Here is a 12,668-nt window from a genome sequence, read left to right on the forward strand (position 1 = left end):
GCAAGGGGCGGGGATACCGTGGGAACAAGGGGCGGGGTCAAGGGGCTGGCAGGGGGCGGGGATACCGTGGGAACAGAGGGCGGGGTCACCTGGTGACATCACGTCAGCAGCCGCCCCCTGGCAGGAGTAGAGGGGCGGAGCTGAGGGTACTGCAGGAAAGGCGGGGGGAGGGGGGAAGGTGGCAGGAATTTTGGGATGCTTAAGAGGATTTTGGGAAGAAGAAGACCAGGTTTGGGAAGATGCCACGTGGCACCCACCATCTTGTGCACCCCCTAGGGACTGGGGGCCATTTTGGACATCACTGCTCTCCGAAAAGCTAACACGTGCTTGGGATTTTTTTGGGGAAAGAGGTTTAGGGGTTTTAGAGGGAGAGGGAGGAACAGGGAGAGCAGAGGCACATGGCTTTACATTTGGCTTTTTCTCCATTTCCTTTTGTTTGAGTAATGCTGTTCGAATTTGCAAACTCCAGAACACAAATTTAGCTGAGGGTGATTTGCCAGATTGTCCTAAGGTTATCAATTCATTCCCAACTTTATCCCAGAATTGAATATTGTGGATTTCTTCAGGGGAAATGTTTGGGAACTGCAGAAAAAGCCATCTTATAAACTGTTTCAATTTTCCTTTAGAGAATTTCACATTACTCTTGATTAAAATGCTAACAATATGATAATACACTCCCCTTTGTACAATGCTAAGTTTGGAACCCATGTTAAAAAGCAAAGTACTTAATCCCGCCTGACCAAAAACAAAGCTAAAATCAGCTACCAATTTCTAAAAAAAACCACAGATAGAAAGCGATAACGAGCAGACAAAAGCTTCACAATGCAGCTGTATATACTGCTTTTAAAATTCCCGGGCAGCAGCGGCAGGGCACGCTCTGCTGAACAGAGGCAGAAACAAAGCCTCCCCCGCGGTGGAATGCAACACCCCCGCGGAGCAGAGGGAGCAGCCACTCCACGTGGCAGCCGAAACCGGGACGCCCCCCCCCCCCCCGCCGCCGCGTGTGCAGAGCACTCCCGACCCCCGCAGGTCCCCCGGCCACGTGGAAAGAGAGCCCCCCCCTCCTCCGCAAAGAGAAAGAGAAAGAAAATCTCCTAACACGTGTCTGGACACGCTGCTGAGCCGGGGGGGGGAAGGGCAGAGAGCGATCCCGCTCCGGCGCGAATTCTAAAAAACAGTGAAACACGCAGCAGGAAAGCTAAACTAGAACGCTATGAATTCTCGTCTGTGGGGCTGCGCAGCCAAAATGCAAAGGCAAAAAAGGAACAGAACTCGCGGCAGAGTCTGTTTTTGAGCTTCTGCTCTACCGAAAGCAGAGATACTCACGTGAAATGGAAGCTGTAGGCTGGGTACAGGCAGGCAGGTCTCCACCGGAAAAGGACCTCTCTCTGGGTGCAAGAGAGGCTGCCCTTTTCTCCCTCTGGAAAATCTGTTCACCACAATGAAGCAGGGCTTTCCAAAGGCGCCGAACAGTCCACGAAACTTTTTCTGGGAGTATTCCCAAAGTCTCTAGCTGGGAGTCTTGAAGCCAGGCTCCTTTCAGCTGGATGCACGGCTGGCAGAAGCTTCTCTGAGGTACTGCGAGTCCGTTTTCGGGCTGCAGAGTCGAGCCACCCACAGGGACGCCAATATATTGGAATAAGTATCCCAATATAACCAGTTAGATGGTGCCTAGGCCAGTTCTGACCTTCGCTGCTTGGCCAGAGGCAGCACTGTGGTGTTTAACCCCAGAGGTACCTTGGCTGGCGGCAGAGTGCAGCGGGGCACAAGACAGGACTCCGTTCTCCTCAGGAGAGAGCTTCTGGCGATGGTGAAGAAAAGAAGGGAGCGGATTCTGCTAGAAGGTAGCCAGATGTTTATTCCATGAGCACAGATACGTCTGCACTGGGCTACTGCTGATAACAGAATGAAGCCACATGGTCTCATTCACATTTTAAGCTCAGGACAGGGGAAGGGGAGGGGACAGGTGAGTCACCAACCAGGTGAAGGGGCAGGGTCTCAAGGTACTAGGGCCACCTATCACACGACGCCTTGCTGGTATGTTAGCCTGATTGACAGGGCACACTCAGCGAGGGGCGAGGGGGAAGGGAGAAGGTAAAACAGGATATTGCAACACACCACAACACAAGGGCATCCAGTTTGATGTGGAGTTGGGTGAACAGATGGGTGCTACTCTGCCAAGCTCCCCAAGACCTGGATTGCTGGTGGCTCCATGTTGTGGAAAAACCCTTGAGCCAGTGGGAACCATCCCAGGTGCCCATTCAGGCTGTCCTGTCCTGCCTCACAGAGAGCTGAGTAGGTCAGACCTAGGATCAAGTGTTTGGAATTTTGATGCTTGACTTGAGAGAGACCCATGGCTCGTTTGAAACTAAGCCTGAGCTAATTAGTCCCTGAAGACAGCAGTTCAGAAATAACCTGTCTGGCTCTGAGTGTGATGGTGGGAAAGGACGAGGAGAGCTCATCTCTCCCATTCTGTGCTCTCGCCTGGCACACGGCGTGAGGTGAGTCTTGGCTGGCTCCAGCCCAGCCCTGCCTTGTCTGACGAAGGGTGAGGGATAAAGGATTTTCTAAATGCTTTTTCCTGAGTTATTTTGGCTCTGCCAAAAGGCCTGTTGTTTTGTGTTCATCTACTGTCATTGTTCCCCTGGATTAAAAACCAGAGCAGGTTCTCCCTGCACCTGCTGGTACTGTTTGGGTTAATCCCAGGTACTCAGGCGAGCCAGCTCTGGCAGCAAGGGCAGAGCCTTCAGGCCACCACCTCTTTCTTCCTGTCCCTGGGGGAGACACAAAGTGAGACAGCCCCTGGCCTTTGCTTCACTTCTGTCCCACCTTTCAGAAGTCTTTAGAGCCCTAAGTATAGGAAAGGGATGTTTCCAGAGACAGGGAACACCAGGCATTTCATTGTTTCTGATAAATTGGTACTCACAATGGAAAAAAAAAATACCACATTTGTATCCAGAGATAAGAGCAATGGAATGAGTACAGAAGTCTCTTATTAAACAACCATCAGCCTGATGCTATAATTGGTATTTTATATATATATTATATAAACCATTACATGTATTATATATATTTTTTTCCTTCTTACACTTAACAGCTACGTTCTGATTTTTCCTCCTCTGGATGAGGCAGGCTGTTGCTCTCTTGCTATCTTTATGATTTTTAACTTGGCTTGTGCAATGAAATAAAAAACCAGTCCTCACTTCAAAAATATGTGGTCATGTTTCTTAAATGAAACAGTGTGATGCTGAGAGTACCAAGACTGTAACTCAAGTTGCTGATCACAAACTGCCAAAGTGATTTTTCTTTCAGGATATTGCCTTTCACTGAACTTGAAGATTGACTTACAATTTGTTGGACCATACATATCTGTTGGACCATGGATATCTGTTACATTTAGGAAGAGTGATTAGCAAACACTGGCAAGGCATTCTCCTAAGTAATATGGTACTATTACTCACTGTTGAATTTAAATGAAAAGATATGAAAAGATAAATGAAAAGATGTTACATGCCACAAACCTAGCTCTATGCAGGTTTTGCTTCTGTTGTTTATTACGTATTTCTAAAGTAGCAGATAGAATTCTGGTGTTTTTGAAGCTGTACTTAAGAACAAACTAATCAAAGGTCCTTATTAAAGGAGCTGCTTCTATTCAGAGCAGCATAGCCAGACCTTAAGCTAGAAGTGCAGGACAAAGCCTTTAAAATACTGCAAGATAAGAAGTGCTTTTGTAGAAATTGTCCCCTTCAACTGACAACTGAAGCTATATTTGTTTTGTCATAAAAAATAAAAATTTGAAAAATTGAAAGTGCTATTGTTTTAGATGGATTTTATACTGCTTTGGCTATTGCTGTCCTGATCCTAGGAAGCAGCTGACTTTAAGGAGCTGTGCTGCAAGGCTCAAGATAGTCATGCCAGCAACACTGCTTTTAGGAAGATGTGTTTTGTCACCAAGAACTAAGGCAATGACTATCTGGTCCTGAATTCTCCCATCAGTCATGCAACAGAGAAATGTTTTTCTAGTCAGACAACACACAAACCAGGGACATGGCTTTCTGCAGAAGAGTGGCCGCACTAAGAGGATACTCTTAGACAAGTATCAGAGCTCATGAGACCTGTTGGGTGGTAGACTTTAGAAGAGAGCCCATAGCAGTTTGGTGTTCAAAAGAAGGGTTTAAAATTATGGAATAGCTTGAATGTGCATGGGGAAGCTGAAAAAAGTTGGTAGAGGCAACCTTATCCTCATTAGCAACATCTTAAATCACTGCATGAATGTCCTTTCTCATGTTTCCAGCACAGATGCTGGAGATAATTCTGAGTCTATAAAACTTTGCTGGATATAGCTCTGTTTGCAGGGTCTCATTCCAGTTTTAAGGAGTAAGTACATTCTTGTCCGGTCTTCATAGTGATATAGTTTGGAAAAAACAACATGCCAAAGCAGTTCTCTTCCATGTGGTCCTCCTTCAGCACAGATGGCTGCAATATCTGTGCCTGCCAAGTGAGTCACACACTCACACCTTTCAGTTTACAAACGTTGTGAAATGTCGTGGGGATGGGAGTAGGGTGTCTGCCTACCTATGCTATTTCTTTTCTTTAAATGAGCATTTGCCCTTCAACCTTGCTAAGAAGCACAGTTTAACTCAGAGGGCACTCAACTGTGGAACTTGCTGGCTCATAAGGAGTTGGAGCAACTTCTTGCCATGTAAGTCTCAGTCTAGTGAGGTACCAAGGATATGGAAAGGTGTCAAATAATGCCACCTCATGCTCAAACACAGTTGTGGTTGTCATTCAGCAATGAGCTTGCTTATATTTTTCAATTTAATCTTATTGATTTTAATGGGATTTGGAGTGTCCCCAAGGTTTGAGCTACAGCTGTGCAATTATCTGACCTGGAGCTTCAACCAGAGGCTGCACAAAAGCAAACAGTGCAAACCTGCTTTCACCCTTGCACCCAGCACCTGTGACATTCTCCTCACATACCTCACTAAAATGAAGACTGCATCTCTTGTCTGGTCTTGAAAAGCAGGTCAGTCAAATGTCTGCTAAGAATGGCTCAGGTGTACTTTCTCCTGCCTTGGACTGGAAGAATGGCCTTCCACAAGCAATTGCAACCCACTTTTCTAAAATTTCTAGGAAATTATACCACCTGATGGTTAGATTATTAGATGGATGACAACTACAGCTACTAGCTAGTAGCCAAAATTAAAACAAATATTAATTACTCAGATTTTTCTGTAGCTGTTAAACCTTTCTAACTTTACTTAGGCGTCACTTCCAAGAGGAAGAGGCTGGGGGAAAGAGAATGGTTTCCTGCTGGAAAGAGAATGCTTTTCAGCTTACAGATTAGAGGACATACTTTCCATCCCATTTTACCTGTCACTTCTCTCAAGTGTTGACACAGACAGAAAAGAAGTCTAGATCATAAAAGGCAGTTGTAAGCCTCTTGGGCAGCCAAGTCCAATGTCAATCTTGTGAACTCCCACCCTAAGCTGCTGTTTGTCTCTGGCTAAATATGCCCTGTAGCTCTGTTTCCATGGTAAAAATTCCATATCATCAGATGCTGGCCATAGATGTAATAAGTCAAATCCAAATGTTTTTGTCTGAGCACAAAAAAAATATCTCTGGTGAATTTCCCAGAGACACTTTCCCACCTCTTTCACTTTTCAAAGGCAAAACTTAAAATTAAGTCTACTTCTTGCCTCCTGTCATACTTTGCTTCTGAATCCCTATTGGCATCCTTGTCTAGGTGACAAGGGATTCTCAAGCCAGTTTTACCTCAGGGTGCAGTCACAAAAAGAGGGACTGTGAAAAACTGACTTAAAAATAATCATTACCTTGCAAGCTGGATTGCCATTTGGTGTGGTAAGAGAAGGATGGAATAGAGACAGTTGCACCCACAAATTATCTAAGTTGTCACTTTCTGTTCCCAAATCTTGTTCTTTTTCCAGTAGATAGCTTTATTTTGGAGAGTCAGGCTTATATCTTATCTCAAAATTTAGTACTTTGTCTCCTTCTCCAATCAGCAGAGATCAGTTTGATGCAGTCAAGCGAGTCTGGAGAGGAATCAGATGCCCTACCAGCACAGATGGGCTTCAGCTCTTTAATGTTGGCTCCTCCTGCCATTTGATACTCCAGGGCAGATGAGACATCTGCACAAGGCTGGTAGATGTGATGTAAGATGGAGAAAGCCCACATTCTTTTTGGTGAAGCAACTGGATGCCAACTGGGATACTCCACAACACCTAAAATAGCATTAGACACTTACTTTTAGGCTACTGAATCCTGGGTTTAGAGAGTTTAATTATTTCTAGATTCATCAGTTATACAGGATAGATCTCAATGGACTGGAGTGAACTGAACTCCCACATTGATGCCTGAGTTTAGATGTTCTGACCTGGTATTGAATCCCTTCTGCCAGCAGGATTAAGTGGCCTAAATATGGTGTTTAGAACAAGTTAGTCTTTCATTAGTGAATTTGCAGACGACACTAAGCTGGGAGCGTGTGTTGATCTGTTGGAAGGCAGGAGGGCTCTGCGGAGAGATCTGGAATGGTTGGATGAATGGGCAGAGTCCAATAAGATGAAGTTTAATAAGTCCAAGGGCCGAGTCCTGCATTTTGGCCGCAATAACCCCCTGCAGGATTACAAGCTGGGGACGGTGTGGCTGCACAGTGCCCAGGCAGAAAGGGGCCTGGGGGTGCTGGTGACAGCCGGCTGAACACGAGCCAGCAGTGTGCCCTGGGGGCCAAGGACGCCAATGGCTCCTGGCCTGTGTCAGGAGCAGTGTGGCCAGCAGGAGCAGGGAGGTCATTCCTCCCCTGCCCTCGGCACTGGTGAGGCCTCACCTGGAGTATTGTGTCCTGTTCTGGGCCCTCAGTTTGGGAAGGACCTTGAGACACTTGAGCACATCCAGAGGAGGCAATGAGGCTGGTGAGGGGTTTGGAACACAAACCCTGTGAGGAGCGACTGAGGGAGCTGGGGGTGTTCAGCCTGGGGAAAAGGAGACTCAAGGGTGACCTTATCACCTCTACAACTCCCTGGAAGGTGGCTGCAGCCAGGTGGGGTTGGTCTCTTTCACCAGGCAGCAGCTGACAGAACCAGAGGACACAGTCTTAAGCTGCACCAAGGGAAAGTTTGGATATTAGGAAAAAGTTTTTTACGGAAAGAGTGATAAAGTACTGGAATGGTCTGCCCGGGGAGGTGGTGGAGTCACCATCCTTGGATGTGTCCGAAAAAAGACTGGATGGGGCACTTGGTGCCATGGTTTAGTTGAGGTGTTAGGGCTGGGTTGGACTCGATCTTGAAGGCCACTTCCAACCTAGTGATTCTTGTAGCAGATAGGGCCTGGCGTTCGGAAGATCTCGTGATGTTACGGGAAGACAGGGCCCCTGTCCCCTTAGATAAGAAAATTAACATAGGAATGTAGCCCCCTGAACCAGATGCGAGTAACTTTCCACTTGCCCAGTAACTTTCCATCCCGTACTAACCATAGATGGTAAAGACAGACCCTCGCCTGACGTAGAAGCCCCTTAGACTATAAAACCCCACGAGAAGAGAGAATAAAGGCCTTTGACCGTCCACCATGTTGGTGTTAGCGTGTTTCTTAGGCCTGAGCGACCCTGGGGAAGGGGGTCGCCGTGCTGTTTCCTGAAACCAGGCCGCCTGCCTTGTATCAGAAGGCAACAGATTCTGTGATTCTGTGAAATGAAACCTCCCTGCCAAGGCGATGAAAGGTTTCCATTGTCAGTTTGACACAACCACATGAGTGATACAGGAGAGCAAAGATTACACCCAAACTTAAAAAGGTTTGGGCAAACTTGTTATTTGAGAGCACATTTCTGTGTTCTCACGTTGTCCCCAGTCCCTTCATGACATTGCAGAATCTGGTCAGTGAGGACTGAAAACCCCATCACAGGTGCCTTTGCAATAGATACCTCTGCAAGTGCACGGCAGGAGAACCAACACCTGGGAGAGAACCATATCCATCAGCAATGAGCAGGCACCTTGCTCACTGTCTCCTAAACACATGCACGGAGAAGCCACTTCATCAGTGGAGGAGCTTTACTGTTTAGCTTACATGGCACTACCACTAGCAATATTCTTTAGAAGAGTTGCATTGCAGAAGTGATAATTAAAACTAAAGTATACTATAATTCTTTTAACTGAATTTAATAACTCATGCATGGAGAACTGCCTAGGAAAGCATTTACTGCATAACATCCATAATAACTATTTACATTTGAAACAGCTGGAGAGAATTCTTTGCAATCTTAGCGGTACATTTCAGTGTTTGACCAGAAAGAGAAACAACATAAAAATATCCACACAAAAGCACAGTTGTTGTGAGTAATAATACATGAGTAAAAACTTCCCCAAAGAGAGGCTTCGCGCAGAGCAGTGACACCAGAGCAGGTCACAAACACTCAGACAGGTGTGAGCATCACTCCCTCCCACCCAAGGACACAGGAGCAGAAAGGCAGAACACCTGCCAGTGACAGCAAGCATGCAGGCAGGAAGGCTGGAGCTCTGGGATGGAGGAGAGGATGAGCAAAGGACACAAAATTGGAACACCAGATGTAGCTGTCCAGGATTGCTACTGCTCTAACACTGGATTAGGCTGTGCTATGTGACACAGTATTGTTACTCATGGCATACATTTCACTTGATTATAATTTCCTGCATTGCACAGCTAGCCCTCCTCTGAGCATCTGTCTGTGCTGCAGTGCTGCAATTGCAGACCTTAAAGAGCTTTTAAAACAATTGTGGTTTTGGCTATTTGGCATGAAAATTGAGGCCTGGAACCATATCCTGGGAGGGGAGGGGTCCAACAAAGTATTTGTGGGGCCCATCACTGGTGTGAAATGCATAAAGTAACCCCTCATCTTTTTGGTGGTGCTGGCAGGGAATCATTTTAACCTTGATGTAATAGCTATCCCAAAATATCTGTTCTGAATAGCCTTACAAAGGCTGCCAGGCAAATCTTTCATAGCTTCAAGTATTACTGGTACTTGCTAGATAACGTAATTCTGCTTTTTCTGGGCCATTCCTAACATACTACAGGCAAGCAGCATGACTGCAGAGGCAGGGGCACAACAAAAGGTTTGCCAAGGCTGACTTCTTCCTTGGCACCAAGTTCTGGGCCTTCTGGCCTCTCACCTTCACAAAACACACTGATAAAGTAGGTGAAGCTGAGGAAATAAGCTAAGATTCAGCTGTCCCTCTGATAAAATAAAAAAAAGCCAAGTCTCTCCTTTCAAACAGTCAGACTTTGATTATGTCTCTAATTTGTGCTTCTGCGCTTTAGTGAGCTAGGAAGGACCTAATTTGTGCTTTAGTGAGCTAGGAAGGACTTAATGATCATTTCTGGCTGAAGATGTTTGTAAAACATCCACATTGCAATCCTTTTAAACTTCTACACAACTAAATCAGCATCCTATTCCTACCTATGAGATGGAGAGCACACACAGAGCAGGATACAACAGATAAAGCTACACTGAATTTATAGCCCATTTATAGCTTCAGCCAGCAGTTAAAAAGATGTGATGATAGACATTGGAGCTCATTTGATTTTTTAAAAATAAATATTATTAGTGACTCAGGATTAAATTCTGCAGTTCTTGCTTGGACAAATCTGCTGAGCTTTCAGATGAGGCACACCACAGCACACAGATGTTGATTAAATCTGAGTGAAACCGGAGGTCTCAAAACGATCCCTTTTGCACCCAGACTAATTCTATACATGGAAGAAAGGAGAGGCAAGAAAAAAACTTCTAAAAAGGCATGATTCCAAATATACAAGCGCCCTCTTAAAAATAAACTTGATAAAAAATATGAAATGTATTTTTTGCAGTCCAATGCAAAAAAGCCCACTCTCTCCAGTGACATAGAAATTTACCTTATGGTAACCATCTGACATTTCCACTATGGTTTCAATAATGTCAGCATGAGTCTGAGGACTAATTCAGGCACAGAGCTGCTTTGATTTGCATTAAATTTTTTGATTTGCGCACACAATAGTTAAGGAAACACTCTGTATTTATATTGTGCATCTGTATAGTGAAGCTCATACAAGTCCAGGTTTGTTAAAAATCACAGGAATTAATGGTAGAGGTTGGCAGTGCTGGGTTAACAGTTGGACTCAATCTTAGAGGACCTTTCCAGCCTTAATGATTCCAGGATTCTAAGTCAATAGAGATCCTTCCATTTAATTTTTTAAAATACTTCTTGTATTAGGCTGCAAAGTCTGATTTCTGAATACTTATTCCTGTTACAAAACAAATTGCTTCATTATAATATTGCTTGGGCTACTCATTAGTCATTCATTTGAAATTACTTTAAATACACTTTTATTTTCCTTCTAGAGAAACATCACATTTTCACAAGTGGAAGAGAAGCAAGGAGTTTCTTCAGTGGGATACAATTAGTCAGAACCTGCGTTCTTGTAATTCCTTTTAACCAACCCTCACCTTGACAAAATCCCCATTGGCTTCAGTAGCTTTACCTGAACAAGAACTTGAAGAATTTATTGCTTAGCAAATATTGTTACAACAGGGGATAGTTATATATCCTACAACAAAACCCCAAAAGAACAATAACAACAACAAAACAACAACTACAACAAAACCAGAAAAAAAACCCAAAATTCAACAAAACAAAAAATCAAACAGCCCAAAAAAACCAAAAAAAGTAAGCCAAAGTCTGTAGCCCTGAGAGTGTTCATCCTTGACACAACCAGCTTCAGTTGGTTCCTCATTTGTGTCTATAGTTACCAGCCCCAAACAGATTGAGTGAGGGCAGCCCCTGCTGTTAAACTTCCACTTCAGCATATTAGGAAGATCACAATCTTAGCTCTATAAAAAGCCACATGGAATTAGTTCAAGATCTTTGCTTGCCATTAGGAAAAAATAGCAGATGGCATTGAGTCCTTCTCCAAACAACTGGCAGAGAAATGGTAGAGGGACCACAGGAGGTAAGACAACACCCCATGGCAAGGCAGGGGGCTCCTCCGTGAAGAGCTTTGAGAGAGTTCAGATGAAAGTTCAGCTTTAGTGACTTCTCTCTGCAGGAAGCAGAGAGCTCTCCAAACAGGTGGAATGAATAAGCAGATGAGAAAGAGGTGGCACCAAAGAGAAAAATCTGTCCCTATTTAAAACAGAGAAGAACTGAGATTAATGATGAAATTCAAACTAAAACAATAAGGCAAAGAACTTCAGATGTTGAAAAATTAACTACAGAAGGCTTGAACATATCCTCAAAACTCATTGCTGAGGGAAGCAGAAGTGTGTGACTTTATAATTAAACAGGAATTAATCAGTGTCAAAAAAAAAAAAAGAAATCCATGGATGAGTTATATTGCCTCTGCTGTCAAGATATGAAAATGAGGGCAAAGGATCTGATTTTCCCATGATTTCATGTAGCCAAAGGCACTTTCCACATCCAGTAGTGCCAGAGGTTGTGCCTCTGTTCCTTCCCTGCCTTCTCTTTGCAGTTGTACCTCTCTAGCCAATCTCTTCATGCAAGTGCATGGCATCTAAATGGTCTTTACCATGACAAGAGACACTTAGAGAAGCTGGGCAAAAAACTCAACAAGGAAATTACTAGTTAAAAAAAACCCAAACAACCTGTTAATTCTGGTATTACAGTGTGTGCTTAAATAATACTCTAGGACTCTTCACATAAGAAAAGTGAAGGAAGGTCCTACTCAGCCCACAAAAAACTTTGACTCACCTGTCCCCTTGTTTTTCTTGCAAGACAGGAGGAAATCTTGGTTCAACAGACAACATAGATGGACACAGAAGGTACTGAACACACCTATCATCACGTGAATGAGGCTCTTGAGGTTAATCCAGAGCAGCCTAAATTACAGAGGAAGGTTAGATTATGGAAATAAACATAGATTTGAGAGTCCCATTCCTCACCATCTTGGCTTTTGTGATAGGTCCAAGTGATGCAACACTGGTTTCCCCAACAGCTTTGATAATGAGCTGTAGTGCTTGCACTGCCAGGGAAGGACAGAGCAGGCATTAAATGCATTATACAGAGCTGACAGCAGCCAGGAACTGATGACAAGGTGGGTGCCCCTCTTCTCAGCATAAATCTTGGAGCATTTCTTCACTCCTTCATGCTCCTGAACATAAAGATCCCCTACATGTCAGCACAATTTAAAATTATTACTTGGAATCTCGGAGTGGCTTGGGTTGGAAGGGACACAAAGAGCATCTAGTTCCAACCCCACTGCCATGGGCAAGGACAGCTTTCACTAGACCACATTGCTCAGAGCCCCATCCAACCTGGCCTTGAACACCTCCAGCAGTGGGGCATCCAGAATTTCTCTGGGCAATTTTTTCCAGGTTTCTTATCTAGCAACACTGAGCTTTGCTCCTTTCTTTGAGATGTGTGCCATCTCATTGTATGTGCAAATAAGGTTAAGCCTGATTAACATGAAACATTGAATCAGCTGAAGAAAAAAATAAATTTTTTTCAAGCACTGAAACAGGCTGCTCAGTGAAGTGGTTGAGTCACCATCCCTGAGCCAGGCAAGCAGAAGAAGACATCTACCAAGGAGAATGTATGTATTTGTTATTCTAAAAATAATGAAAACAGTGTGTTTGGTTTGAGGTTCATATTCAGTGTTATCCTACACCTTTCACTGCCCTTATTCAGGAAGGC

The sequence above is a fragment of the Zonotrichia leucophrys genome, chromosome 1, assembly GCF_028769735.1.
Source record: "Zonotrichia leucophrys gambelii isolate GWCS_2022_RI chromosome 1, RI_Zleu_2.0, whole genome shotgun sequence".
Lineage (NCBI taxonomy): Eukaryota > Metazoa > Chordata > Aves > Passeriformes > Passerellidae > Zonotrichia > Zonotrichia leucophrys.